The following is a 12,291-nucleotide window of genomic DNA, read 5'->3' on the forward strand; positions in this document are numbered from 1 at the left end:
AGGCGCAGTCACCGCTTTTTGGCGCCTTCTCAGCCTTAAACTGCAGACGATATGCAAATGAATCTGTTTGCATTATTTTCACGCACCGTTTCCGCACCGGCTGCTTTCGCCACTCCAGACAGAGTCTTAAACCGCCTGCTTGCCTGGGTGTGCAGCAAACCACGGCTCATGCGGTCCGTAAATCAGCTCCCATTCATTTTTCTGCTTGCGCTCCAGCTCGTCTTTCGGCAAATTGGTGCCTGAAGTAGCGGAGCACGTCTTCACACTGTGTTTCCGCAGCTGTTGAAAAGCTGGGATCCCTTAATCATTTCCGGACTTCCGGTGCTTTCCAGAGTTTTCATAGGCCTTTTTCGAGAAAGTAACACTTCACATTACTGTTAAATTACCAAACAGTAGCTAACGTTACCAATCACTTACTTCAGCTTTAACAGACCATAAGTAATGTTAACAAAGCAGTAGATATTATTTGCTATACTGATGGAACATATCTGTCTTTGCTTCTTCTTCACCATGAAACCTTCTATGACATTTTTCATTCTAAAAAAAAAAAAATTCATTTCATTCTGAGGACTATTAATACACGTGTTAATTACATTGCGAACATTACTTATAAATTATTTTTGCTGAAGCTCATGGTGTGTTAGAGTGTGTTAAATTTAAAGTGTGTTAAACTAATGCAGTTAATAATGTTAGTTAAGGGAACCTTAATATAAAGTGTTACCCATGGTAGTATACCAAAGTAAGCTGGAATTTGGAGGAGAATAGGACATCATTGAGTGCAGGACGAATGCTTCATGCCTCACCCTGTGTTATAGCCACAGCTGCAAATGTGGTCTGACAATGGGGGAGCGGGGAAGGCAAAATTGCGATCCTTATTTACTCCTTAAATCATTATTGACTTACACACCATGCTGACATTATGGACAAATGGATTGATAGGAATCAGTTCATTTGTGATTTATTTTGGTATAGATCAAGCAGTGGTAAAATGTGCAGTTGAATAGGGAAATTTGAATAGGAAGCCCACTTAGGGTTTTGCCCCTGCTCTAAGCACACATGATCAAACTAATCACCTCATTAACAACCCCTTCCTGAGTTGAAGTGGGTGTGTCAAAGCAGGAGGTCTCCAGGACGAAGGCTGGGAAGCACACACATTAGACACATTGTCTCCAGTGAGACTTAATGTTGATGTAGACTGTAAGATGGCTTTTGAAAGTACTATTTTCTTATTGTGTTTCCAGGCTGCAAATATTATGATAAAATTTTAATTTTAAGTAATTTTGTACTTAAAGTTGTCAAGACCATATAAAACCACCATACCAGACATGTTTCATTTTTGTATGGTTATTATTTGTTTGCACTTTGGAGCAATTGTGTAACATAGCTTGGAACATACTAAAGAGCAAAGTAACATACCATAGTATTAAACTGCAGCAGAGCCTGTCGTCCAGTGTTATAGTACGTATTGATGAACATTCCCTGCATTGAGAGATGTGATTCAATCGCAGGAGAGTATTCCTTGCAGTATTATACCAGTTCCAAAATGATGATAGTTTGGGCACAGGACACATTAACTTACTGAAAAATGTAACATCAGCCTGCTAGTAACTCAAAAATAGTTTTTGGCACATGGATTCTAACTGACATTAACATTACACAAATGTGAGGAAGGTAATTAGAAATGTCTCTAAAATGACTTCTATCACACTTTTCTGTCTCTTCTGTGATCTGAAAAAAGAGCAAATCAAGCTGCTTTTTTATTTTCAGGTTTGTTTTTTTTCCTCCTGATTTGTAATTCCATGCAGGTTTCAATAGAGGGAAGGATGAAGGGCACTTTGTGAAGCGGTAACCAACGTTCTCGTAAAACACAAACACTTGGTGGGAAATATCTGCATGACAACTACTTAATGCAGTAACTGGGGGGAGGAAGCAAATGTGTGTGTGGGGGGGGCATATTTCCTTCCTCTCCCCTTATTTTGTGCCAGTGGTTATAGCACTATGACATGCACAGATTCAAGAGACAGTTTTGTTTGTACTGTTAAGGAAGACTTGAACTGCATGTATAAACGTTGCTTGTGTTCGTTTAGTAGGGAGTAACCAGGATGACAATGCTCCTCACATTCACAGTTGTGCTGAAAAGCAGAGAATCAGTGGTGAGTGTCGGAGGTGGGCACAGAGTGCGTGTGTGTGTGTGTGTGTGTGTGTGGGTGTGTGTCTGTGTGTAAGACAGAGATATGCCCAGTCTTGACAAATGTGTCAGGTCTTGACATGTCTGTCCCCGGTTGTGGGAAGACACGTCAAGACGCGTGAACACACCCCTGCGTACACACTCTCAGCACCCATTAGACTGAAAATGATACGTTACAGGGAATGGCGGCGGGGAAGAGCAGTCATGGCTGTTACTAACCATCACTGCCATCTTAACATGCAGCTCATGGGAGGGCTCAATAGTCACTGTAGACCAACAGCAGCAATACAAGTGACTTGCCTGAATGAGTTTTACTTGAATAGGTTTCTGAAAAGTGTGGCATTCATTTGTCCTTTTAATATCAGCTTCTCCCCACTGGCAAGGCTTTGTATTTTACACCAGTGTCTGCCTGACAAAACCCTGCAAAGGACCAAAATAGCTTGCACTTGTGGGACCCAGGGTGGTCCTGGCATTTGAAAACAGATTGGAAAGGAACATGGACAAGGCATCTATCATTAAGGAAATTACTAGTGGTATATAAAAGGCGTTTATATCTCTGTGTCTGAAAATATGACTATTGGCATATGTAATATATGCAATATATATTTTATGTTGCAGTGACAGACTATTGTACTGTATGTGTCAGTTTCAGCATGTATGTTTATTATTAACAATAAGTCTCTAGTGAGCTAATATAGGTACACACACACACACACACACACACACACACACACACACACACACACACACACACACACATACACACACACACACACACACACACACACACACACACACACACACACACACACAAACACACAAACACAAACCCCTAAGCACAAACAGAGACAGAAAGTGATAGTAGACAGAAGGGTCAGGGCTCCTGTCAGTTCCCCTTGGCTGGCCCCGGCCCCCTGGGTGAGTGACAGCCTGTCCGGCCACTGACAGCCCCTGGCTTGGGCTGCTCTGGTTCCTCTGAGCCTGTGTCTGATAACACACCACTCTAACCTCATCCATCATTCAGCAGCGTCGCCCAGGCTCCATCTTTAAAAAGCAGTGAAGAACTTTCTGCACGATGATCATCATTTGTGTGCGTGTGTGGACATGTGTGCATGCACGTATGCGTGAGTGGTACAGAATAAAGAATAATAATCTTTGCATAATTTTGAACAGGTGTCCAGTGTGGGCCTAGAGTCGCCTGTGCCATATGCCGCCTCTTCTGACAGCACCCAGTATAACGCAGCCAGGCATCGGCATGGCCAACCTTTAAGCAGGTTTAAACAGCCGAGTGGCCATGGGCACCATGCCAGTTTTCCCATTAACCAGGGGCGTGCTTGAGCCGGTACGTGCCTTCGGATCCCTCCGGCCCGGCCCAGTTCAGTCCCCGGCATCAGGCGTACCATCTGTGGCTGGCAGTAGGCGGCATCCCGCTGTTAGCGATCCGGATCCGCGTGGTGTCCATGCAGCCCCTCACCTGGAGCATACAGCTCTTCCAAGGTGGCCGCAGTTAGAGTGTCGTAAGGTGTATGGATCTCCTCTAAACCAGTGTGGAATTCTAATTACAGAGTACCAACTTTTGATTAGCCAGCTATGCCTAATCCTCGGAGTTGTTTGGGCTATCTACCGCAGTCCTAGAGCTGGTTGACTGTGGATTCAAAGGTAAATTGCAATGCAACGCAATCCTGGTATTTCTGTATTATAGGATCTAGATGTGTGAGGTACTAGGTACTATTTAATTCCCAGGCTGTTCTGCTTCACTGCTGGTGTGTGCAGGGTGCGGGTGTTTCTTCTGCACCATCAATGAGCATAAATCCCTCTTCCCTTGTGATTAATGAGGCTAATTGGCATGATACAGGAAAAACATTCACACATCACGAAACAAACTTCTCAGCTGAAGGTGCGAGCTCTTATTCAAAGCATGGCATAGTTCGAGCCCAACGTGCCTCATGCATGCATTGATGTGGGTGTCACAGTCACGGGGCCGCGTGTGGCGATTGCAGGTGCGTGCACGCTTTTCAGTCCAAGGCTGCCAGGCTGATTGGGGTGCTCCAGCTCGAGTCTGACGGTGAGCAGATGCCCTATCCTGGCAGGGTGCCAGCCACGGCCAAGCGCTTCACCTGTAGGGGGTGCATTAGAGCCCTGCTGAGCACCGGGGCGGGTCAACACCGCGCCCTTGTCTGGATGAATCTGTCTCACCCCTCATCTGCTATGCACACAGTGGCTAAACAAAGCAGGCTTGGCGAACAGAGAAGATGTTGTGGGGCTGCCAAGTCCATCAGTAATAGGCCTGATCACAGACTGTTAGTAGTGAATAGAGCCCTTCATAGTCTGTTAATAGTGAATAGAAGCCTTAGTAGAGAACTAGGGACTGATGTCATTATGATGTCATATGATCAGTTGCATGTGAGCACCACTTCACACTGAATACTGAAAAACAGTGGATCTGTGACATACGATTACCACCAACAGAGCTCTGATTGCAGGAACTAGCAGGCACTGACACTGAAAATGCAATCTATATATTTTTTTCCTTGCTATTTTGCTATCTTGCAATATTCCTGTTGATTCTCACAGGTGTCATTTTTAAGAAATTTTTAAGAACATGAGTGAATTGTAAAACAAATTTATAGGACATCCTTTCATCTCCCCACCTGTGAGCTCAGTTCCTAATTGTTTAGCAGTAAATGTCTAAGCTCCCCTGGATACAATTTCTTGGAGTCCGTGCACTGATCTTGGATCAGTTGTTAACTTTAATATTTTAAGAATCACATTAGAAGGACAGGTGGAAGCTGATCTCAGGCATCACCCTCCAAGACACTGGGATTAAAAACCTCCAGTGCAGCCTTGCTAATGTGCTTCTCCATGGGCCAAGTTTAGATAGATTGCATCATGTGTGCATGGCCATTGGTGTGTTTATAACAGTAAGAGCTGATGAGGGATTATTGCGTATGGACAAGCGTGGGAGGGGCAGAAAACGGTGAGGTCCTGGCCCCAGCCGCACCGCATCCATTAACTGCTCAGACACTGAGACGCGACTGAGCACTAGGACATCACGGGGGGGGGGGGGAGCTAATGTGTGCGGTGCGGCTGCAGCCTCTGTTTATGACGGCCTTTATCATCTAGCGCGTGCCTGATGCTCTCCTTTGTGGATCGTCTTCTCTCTTTTGTGTGCCGCTTCTAGTCTACTGTCAAGCACTCTCATCACTATGTAGAGTCATTAAAGGACAAGATCACAAACTCCTGATATACCGGTGGAGTTTACTGACAAGTGAAGTGGGCAGAAGCCCCTAAATCACACATGCGTTAGTCTCACTCCGAGCCTGAGCTACACAGCCCACAACTGGCCCCTCTTTTGGCTGATATGGGACTACTGACTACTTTTAGGGAAATTTCTTATATAATAACACCATAAAACACATCCACGCACATGCAGGTCAGTCTTACGCTGATACTATCAGTGATATCTACCTTCTCTGCTCTCGCAGTGTGTCAGCTTGATATATGAAGGCAGCAAGGACACGATGCAGAGGCTAGCGTTTGGGTCACTGCTCGGGAGGTGTGCAGGGCCTCGTTAATAAATGCCATGTCGATGCCCTTTGTCATAACATGTGGCATCCATGGGAAAGTCCCATTACTCTGGCGCACACAAATGGCCTCGGTTGTGATACATGCATTATTCATCTGGAGTTGGCTACCTGAAAAGTGGGTCAAGTACAGCAAGAACCTATGGATGCTGTGCTGCCATTAATGGAGCTGAAATTAATTCTAATGTGAGATGTTTCCTTACAGGTGGAACCATTATATTGGCAGTGCTGCTGTGGTAAAGTTCCATGAAGGAACTGCAGGAAGTGATTGCAAGTTAACACTCCGTAACAGCCAAGAAAGTCCAAGAGAATGCAGTAAAACCTGCGTGCATTTGTAAACATCCTCTAGAACATTATAGAGGCTCCTGTCCCCATGGTGATGCTGTTAGATCACAATCACCGAATTTGGCAGGTGGGAAAATTAATACTGATTCCAGTATGCTGTATGAACAATAGAAGCCATGAGTGTCAGCTGCCATACACAGAATAATGGCAACGAAAGATCCATGAGGATAATAAGGATGGAATTCCTGGGAATACTGACATTTACATTTACATTTACATTTACGGCAGATGCTATTATCCAGAGTGACTTACAAAAGTGCTTTGACATTTACTCATAGAATACATCCTAGCCAGGATAGAGGTTAGAGTGCAAGATACCAATGAACCAATCAATGCTGTTGAAATACAGGGATCAATGCTGATGTCTAGAAGTGCAAAATACATAAGCTCTATCTCAGACAACAGTAGGTGCAATAAACAATACCCGACAATAAGAACTAGAGTTTCAGTTAGTCAGCATAGGAGTAGGATCAGTGGTCATTTAAATATTCCACAAACAGATGGGTCTTCAGTCTGCGTTTGAGGGACTCTGCTGTCTGGAAAGCAAGCAGAAGTTCGAGCCACCTTCTATGAGTCAGGAGAGAGAATATGCTTGTCTTCCATGAGACCTGAAGCATGGTATTTCAAGCCGAGTCATACTTGAGGTTTGAAATACTCAAGGTACATATCAGGCTTTGAACATTGACATCAGACATGGAGGAGCTGGTTCATTTTTGGCTTTGTAGGCAAGCATCAAGGTGCAATAGCTCACCAACACCTATAATCAGATTCGAATAACCAAAGTGATTAAAATTCCAGTGGTTCTTGTCATCCGGCAGTGGCATATCTGTGTATCAAATTTTCAACGTTTCGAACTGGGAGCTCAAGGACCAATACTCCAAGCTGATGTACTGGAGAACTGGAGAAGAATGATAATTGGGTTTAATGAATTGCTAACCATAGCTGTGAGCTGCATTCACATGCAGATGTTTTGTTTACAGTCACACTGTTAGTTCCTATGTCCAGATGGATGTGTAATGAAGCTTACTTTACCCTACTCTGTTAGTCAACAGATCTTTTTTCAGGCTTATATTGTCTGCTCATATGTTCGCTCTCTCTCTCTCTCGCTCTCTCACTCACTCACTCTCTCTCTCTCTCTCTCTCTCTCTCTCTCTCTCTCTCTGTCTCACTCTCTCTGTACCTCTCTGTGTGTATGTGCATTGTGCTAAAGTGCTAATTGCCTCTCATTAATTCCTTGTCACTTTGATGAATTGGTACGGATAGGCCATGGAAAATAACTCATGTACAAACACTTAATAGTTTCCTTTGAATGTATGAATATTTCAATGTGTAAGTGAATGTACTGGAAACATTGCCAGTTCCAATCTCAGAGCAAAAATGTCCTAATCACTAACATGTACAACAGTGAGCCATATCGAGATTGAACTGAACAGGGACCCTCACATTCATTTTAGATGCCCTAATATGGATATCCGTGTCTTCTGCTCTCAAGGCCCCTCAGCTTCCATCTATCACATGGGTCTCTGCTTAATTTTGTCATCTGCATGGAGGCAAGCCGAGTGTGCGTACATGTGTGTTTGTGTGCAGGTGAGCCTTTCATAATCACTTGTATTCGTATTTCACTCTGTTTCTTATTTGTGTATCTATCATGCAGCTCAGTGCTACAGCTAACCAAAGGCTTCCAAAGCATCTGGCTGTGGCGCAGTGTTGCTGGGCACCTCACTAGATTCGGAGGGGGTCGCTAAGCGACTGACAGTGACATGTGACCATGCCGTGGACGAATCCATTGGTGTAGCACTAGAGGAGAACACTCCTTTCCTTCTTAGTGAGAATGTGCCCTGTCAAGTTTTACAGGGACCACCCCCCCCAAGCAAACCGCCCCCACCCCCCACGTCTACTCCTCCAGCTACCTCAGACGACACCTGGCGCAGCCGAGTCCCACTTCCACTCTTCTGGGAGCTGCTTTTACACGGCGTGCCCTGGCGCGCGATCGCTTTGTTGTCACTGCTCTCTTTTTCACAAAGCAGAAACGCAGCACTGCTATTCATCCTCCAAACATTATCTTCACATAAAGTGCGTTGAGCTGTCTGCATGGGCAATTCTCCTAGCCTTTGTGTTCCTTTGTGTTATGTTCAACCTGCTATTTTTGACATCACTGAGAACTTTATAGATTTCAGCCCCTCGTGAAACCGTTCAGGGTCCCTTGCTTCTCTGGAGCAGAAAACACCGCCGCAAGGATGAAGGTCTCGGCTGAGATGGGGAAATAAAAGAGGTGAAACATAGCATATTCCTCTGCGGTAGGGAGCGGGCGTGGTGCTCCGAGTGGAATCTACTTAATGATGAAACAGGCACATCTCAGCGGAGGCCTTGCGTGTAAGCGGCAAGTCCATCACACCCAGTCTGAAGCCCGATGCATTTTTCCCAGGCAGTTTTATGGAGCGTCTGTGTCACATACACGATCTGTGTGTATGTTGGCTCTCTTTTTTTGGTCCTGCACCTAATGAAATGGGATATGGGCAGCAGGTCCAGCAGATGTTTTTTCCACCCTGACTGCTCCGTTGCGAAATGAGATAGACCGGGGTCGGGAATGAGAGCAAGGAGATTCGGCTGTGTGAGCGATGGCACTCTGGCCCCTGCATCAAGCACCCGATTGCATTTTCTGATTGTTTGGCCTTTTCCTACCTCGCTGTACTGTTCTGCTCCTCCCCTGTAGTCTGGGTACTAGAAAAGCATAGCGTGAATTGAATCTGCCTGAGAAGATCGGTTTTGGGGGACTGGCGGATGAGGGCTTGTTCCAGGCTTGTTTTGGGCCCGGGGAAATGCAGGAAGATAGTAGAGGATTCCCTCCAGGGAAACCAAAGACTCAGTCGTTGTGTTCCTCTTTTCCTGTGGCAGCTGCTGGAGAGACAGACAATACACTTTTGAATGAGGGTTGTCCAAACAACCCCTGGGGCCTGTGCAAGTCTTTGTGGATTGATGTAATTTGTGCATGAGTGTGTGTCTGTGTGTGTGCTCATGTGAACGTGTGTGCATGTGAGTGTGTGCTGTTTTTCTCCATACTTTGGCTGCATAGCCAAGAGCTACTCATGCATCTGTTATCTTCACATGACACACACACACACACACACACACACACACACACACACACACACACACACACACACACACACACACTGCCTATAGTCTTATTGCTCCAATTTTCTTATCTTACCTGTGTAAATGGCACAGCTGGAACAGAATAATGCCTCTGATGAAGCTTGTCACCTGCAGAGTGTTGACCCACATATGAGGATGACTGCTTCAGCTCCTAACTTCATCTAAATATATTTACACATACACAGACACACAACACGCACAGCCAAACGACACACATGCGCGCGCACACACAGTGTTGTCTCTTTCACTCACTCTCTCTCTTTCTCTCTGCCTTAGCCTCTATCTCTCCGGCTGGCATTTTTAATGACTATGTTAATTTGTTAATTACTTTATTTCACTTTTGCACCTTGAATGCAAATGATCACTGTGCTCTATAAAGCTGCGCTAATAGCAACTGCAGAAACATGAAGATAAAAGATAACTTTGATTTTACAAAAGATAAAAATGTCAAATGTTGCTGCAAAAGTGTTTGCAGGACCTGGATAAATGAAATATGTCATTAATGTTGGTCATTATGTGCTATAATAAAATTCTTGCCTTTGGCAGTTGTGTATTAAATATCACTCAGAACCACCTTGCAGAATTCCTTTGGGGGAAACCAATAAACAACAGTAGGATGCATTTTAAATGTGTTAATGGAACCGCTATAGTGCCGTCATTGATCTGAAGGCATTTTAGCTACAGACACAATGTGTTAAGTGGCAGCCACTTAAATCAGTTATATAGTATTAAGAATGATCTAAAAGTATATTCTCCCTCTCACACATGCACATGTTGTCTCTCTCTCTTTCGCTCTAAACATCTTCCAACTGTTATTATGAGATTAATACCCCTCTATGCTGACAAACTGGTTGCTATATGTGGTTGTTATATGTCCAACACAAAAACCATGATGACAACTGACCTTTTCATGATTGTGTTTTGCAGAGGAAGGCAGTGAGACCCTGTGGGGGTCCTCAGGTCTGCCAACTCAGGAGAGTCTGGCACAAGATTCCATGGGCTATTGACATCAATGACCTTTGACTTGATACTGTACTGCCAAAGCTGCTATGATTCTTCTTTCGATGTCTGTAGCACCATTTTTCGGGGGGCAGGGTGGATATTGCAGAGTGAGTGCTTTTTGTAAGCTTACTACTTCAAGATGCATTCATTACGCATATCCCAGGTCGCAGGGCACGTAGAGAGTTGAACGGATGTTAACCTGGTTTGTCACACCTGCAGGCAGAAAAAAAACAGAGCATGTCCATGAAGCGTGAAGGCACTTGAGGCAGGGGTGGAGCCTAACCTGCTCTGGCCACTTGACTGATGGAGAAAGAAAACCCCACCCCACTTGCATCCAGCACTGGATGTTTGTTATTAAAGTATCGTATACCACAGATATATATCCAGAAGAGTTATTAGCAAAAAACAGACTTATACTGAAGGTTTAATAAAGATCATATTATTGCTTAAACTTAAAGTAATGTCCTACAGATATACTGATACAAAATTACTGTTCTACAGGGCTACAGGTTGTCCACAGCCTTCATAAATGTCTGTATTCTTATGACCCTTTTATGTGTGTTATGAATGGATGAGTGTTTGTGTTTTTGTTAGCTTGTTGAGAGGTTTTAGCCTTCAAATGACATCCTACGGCATGCTCTTATATGCCAACATTTGCGATGCACTCCAGATACATCCAGTGATCATGACATAGTGCCCTTTCACTGTCTCCTGTTTCCTCCATTCACCTACTCACATCTGTTGAGTGGCCAGACGAAGCCTGGTTCTCCCTCACAGCAGGTAGAGTCATGCTGCACCTCCATGGTGTTATTATGCAGCCTTTTATTATTTACTTAATTGGCCCATCTGTCAGGACCCAGCGGTGTTGATTGTGCCCCCCCCATGCCACTGTACATGGTTCTGCTGATTAGCAACAGCCATGTTTGGGACAGTAGGAAGCAGCTTGGATGTGGCACCAGGTGGATTGTACCACTGGCAGAGATGGGAAGGCAGTGTTTGCAGGTGGGCATAAAGCCCATGAATGCCGTCAAATTTTAGATGACACAAACTGGTTTGTCAAGCCTTTTGTAACGATTAACGGAAGGTTTTTTAGAGTGTTTTGTTGCAAACTTGAGGTATTATGACAGTGGGGCTCCATCTAATATAAAAGAAAAAGGTTTTTTTTTCTGCATAGGCAAACAAAGTATGAAACAATATAACAGCAATCAGATGCAAGGTGTGCCAGGTGTGGATTTGAAACTCATTTAACAAACAGATTCAAAATCTACTATTTAAACACATTCGGGTGCATTATGTCCCCAATGCCTCATACAAATATAATGCCTTATATTTGGCTCACTAAAACCATTATTAGGTTCTCTTTGCCCCAGATTCCTTTAGCCCCAGTTTTAAAACCTCATAATTCAAAGCTGCCTTGCAGAATAAGTATACCATTCTCAGAGTAGTCTGGATGTAGGTGGCAAAATTGGCATGGCTGCACACCTGCCAGGGAAGTCTGGGCTTGGCGCTGCGCCAAGGACCGCCAGCACCAGGCTGGCAGTGGGGGCCACCGGCCGACCTGCACGTCCGTCACTCGGAGGGCTTCGCTGCAGGTCGCGCTGGTGCGGCCCTGCCTGTCGCTCCAGGAGATGCAGCTCGTCGTGCAGCTGTCACCAACATGCTTTTAGGTGCTTGGTGTCACCGTGGACATACTTTGAAGAGACCCAAGGGCTTTCCTCAGCCTGAGCTGAAGAAATTTGGAACGAATAAATAATTGCGCATCAGCTTGTGGCATCATTCATTCCGTGGAGAGTGTCAGATAGTCCACCAGAAATATATATATAAAAGTTCAACAATTTAATATTAATAACAAATTAGACACAAAGTTGCTTAATGGATATTTATTTAACACTGTTATCGTCTGCATTGTGCAACATTGTGAGTCAAGAGTAAAGTACAAATGAGGAACTTCAAAAAGTATTAATTCACTGAAATGCATACAAAGACAAGTAGCAAGTATTTGAAGGCAGGGCACCT

The 12,291-nt window shown here is 44.5% G+C and overlaps 1 protein-coding gene across 3 annotated transcripts in view; it reads left to right on the forward strand.

Moving 5' to 3' along the window:
- The window catches only part of pdzrn4 (PDZ domain containing ring finger 4), a 30,130-nt gene that overhangs the window by 7,547 nt on the left and 10,292 nt on the right, over nucleotides 1-12,291 (forward strand). Inside the window, exons 2-3 of one of the 3 annotated variants that reach the window (XM_081712647.1) lie at nucleotides 10,201-10,382; nucleotides 10,495-11,055. The exons of the other annotated variants lie outside the window; for them this stretch is intronic. The gene's annotated coding sequence lies outside the window, so the exon portion shown is untranslated. The remainder of the gene's footprint in view (nucleotides 1-10,200; nucleotides 10,383-10,494; nucleotides 11,056-12,291) is intronic. 3 annotated transcript variants of the gene reach the window in all.

The sequence above is a fragment of the Electrophorus electricus genome, chromosome 4, assembly GCF_041902795.1.
Source record: "Electrophorus electricus isolate QZ-2024a chromosome 4, ASM4190279v1, whole genome shotgun sequence".
Taxonomy (NCBI): Eukaryota; Metazoa; Chordata; class Actinopteri; order Gymnotiformes; family Gymnotidae; genus Electrophorus; species Electrophorus electricus.